The sequence below is a fragment of the Arachis stenosperma genome, chromosome 5 (assembly GCF_014773155.1).
Source record: "Arachis stenosperma cultivar V10309 chromosome 5, arast.V10309.gnm1.PFL2, whole genome shotgun sequence".
Taxonomy (NCBI): Eukaryota; Viridiplantae; Streptophyta; class Magnoliopsida; order Fabales; family Fabaceae; genus Arachis; species Arachis stenosperma.
Genome location: NC_080381.1, coordinates 122,463,644 through 122,466,530, shown reverse-complemented (window position 1 = coordinate 122,466,530; position 2,887 = coordinate 122,463,644).

Sequence of the window (2,887 nt, the reverse complement as noted above, 5' to 3'; positions counted from 1 at the left end):
GGCTTGCCTCTTTGGGACTGAGGACTGATACATGTAAGATTGGAATCTTAACATCGACAATGTGTCAGAACTTAAAAGAGGGTAAAACGTAACATCACTATTATTATATGTATCTACCTGAAAAAAACAAACTTTCTTGAAAGGGATAAACCATTTTTAATATATAATTAATTGTTATGCATTTGATAATATAGGAAAATCAAATGTGTTATTATTCAATTACATGTTTGTATATAAATGAGTTTATAAATAATAATAATTCAATCAAATGTTTTTGTTTAATATAAATGATACATAATCAAAAGTAAAAAATCTCTTTACATGATGGCAGTGATACAAATTAGAGTAACGTGGCAATTTAGTTTTAGAAGATTTTAATTTTAAACTACTTAATTAATTTTTTTAAAAAAATATCAATTAAATCTTCAATAATAATAAATAGTGGATAATTATCTCATTTTATTAATTTATTATGTAAAACTTAATAATGATATTTATGTGTATCTATAATAATGTATTTATTTATGAAAGATTATTATAGAGATAATAACTTTTAAAATAAAATTTAATTTGTTTAGTTAAGGTTTGTGTTTAATAGATAATAGTTGGTAAGTATAATATGAAAACTTAGAAGATAGATAATTAATTTTTTACTGTCTAAAATAATATTGTTTTCATGCTCATGTGATAGTAATAAAATATGTAATTGTAGATAATAAAATATATAGACAACTCGATTTCATTTTACACAATTCATAGAAAAAGGACATAATTTTATTGTTTTATCATCCACTACAAGAAAAATACCTATTTAGCCACACTTTTTTTAAGCTACATTTGAAAAGCGTAGCCTATTCTATGAATAGGCTACGCTTTTCTCTGTGTTGCCTTTTTATAAGAGAAAAGGAAACACAATTGTGGCATCATTTAAAAAGTGTAACCTTAGGTATTATAGAAATCACTTATAAAGCGTAGCCGTATGTTAATATCTATGGATACACATTTTTCACCAAAGACAACGCTTTTAAAAAGTAACTTATTTAATATGTTTTGGGTGCGCTTCAAAAGTGTTCCCTAATGTATATAGACCCAAATACATATACTACACTTAGAGAATTTTTTGTTTCCTTTTCACACCACCACCAAATTTAAACCCGCGCTCTTCATCTTCAGAAACCCGCGCCCTTCAATCTTCAGAAACCTCACCACCACCTTCGCCATTTTCACGCCTTCACCTTTGCTCACCACCGCTCACCTTCGCTCACCACTACTCACTGGCGTCCTTCTCCTTCGTTCATCTTCGCTCACCACTCACTGTCGCCGGTCCTCATCTTCTTCACCTTCACCTTTGATGCCCTGTACGCCGCGTACCCCGATCGTAGCGCCGCTACCAGCGATGTTGTTAGCAGGATGATTCTCCCTCTACCACCGCGCTTCACTCTATTCGTTGCCTCTACAAGAACGCGCCCGGGGTGTTCACGCTACTCACCATCGTGACCTTTGTCTCACTCTGTATCCTCTCTGAATCTCTACATCTAGAATGGAGATGCCTCAGGGGTATAGGGGTTTTGAGATGGTGCGTGTGAATTTTTAGGGGTTTTGATTCTTCTAATTTGTTTGTTCTAAGTTTTAGGGTTTTGATTTGATTGTTTTGAATTTTTTGTGTATCTGATTTTTGCCCGGCCATCGCAGTTTGTCACTTCGTTCATCCGTTCCATGCGGCATTATTTACGTCGTCTTCTCCATTCTCTATTAGTGTCACAGCATCTTCTCTCTTCTTTGCCGCAAGCGTCGCGTCGTCTACTCTCTTCTCCGTCGTGAGCGTCGCGTCTTGTCGTCTTCTATGGACTTGTTCGTCTTCTCCACCGATGTAATAGTTTTGTTCACCATCTCTGCCAGCGCAACCTTACTTGCCGCTTTCTGCTCTGGCTCCCTTCGTCTCTGGTAAGCTTCTATTTTTCCTCTTCCCTTGTTTTTTGCCTGATTATATGTTGAATAGTAAAACATTACTTGTAATGCGGTGGTTTATGTATTGACTATACTCTTGTGTGAAACCATTATGAGAAAATTGATTTCTAATGTTTTGTTTTGTTACTTATTTGTTTGATAAGAACATCCCTGGATCAAAGATGTAAGAAGTAATGCAGGTTATATTTTGTTTCTGATGTCTTCTTTTGATTCTTGTGTTTATGTTTTCTTTTTGGTATTTTTTATGAGCTTTGATTTATTTTTAGTGCCAATAGTCTTATATTTTTCAAGTTTTAAAATCTCAGTCGCGGTAAAGGTTGACATCAGGGTAGGTTAAAAAGTGCAGTGGAGACAATACTTTCTTCCTCCTTGTTCTTCAAGTCCAGAACAAAAGTTTAGGCACTGCAAATTAGGTTTCGAAGGTATATAGTGACCTTATGGGATTTGTTTTTGGTGATGATCAATCACTTTAATTCTATATATGCTCACATGACTTTAATTCAGAAAATAAATCCAATAGAAATTGCACTGGAATTGGATATTAATGTTGCTTGTGTTGATAGAATTGCTTGCTTCGATGATATTTTTCTCTTAATGCACATTATGGAGCATGAATTAATTGTTAAACACTTTTAGGTTGAATTGTAAGCTTGATTTAGCATATCACTGCATGAAGCTTGGTCTGGGATTTAAAATCTTGACTTAAATTTATTTTTGTTTGCTTTTTCGGCAATGGTTATTGTTATCAGTGCAAGATGATGATTTTTAAGAGGAATGACTTGACTTTTACTGTGATATCACGTACTGCAATTTTGAAAAGGCTTTTGATGAAGTTATTTTTCCAAAGGGGGAACCTAATGCTGTTTCTATTAGTAAGAGAGATGTCGAGCTTTTACAGCCAGAGACATTCATTAATGAT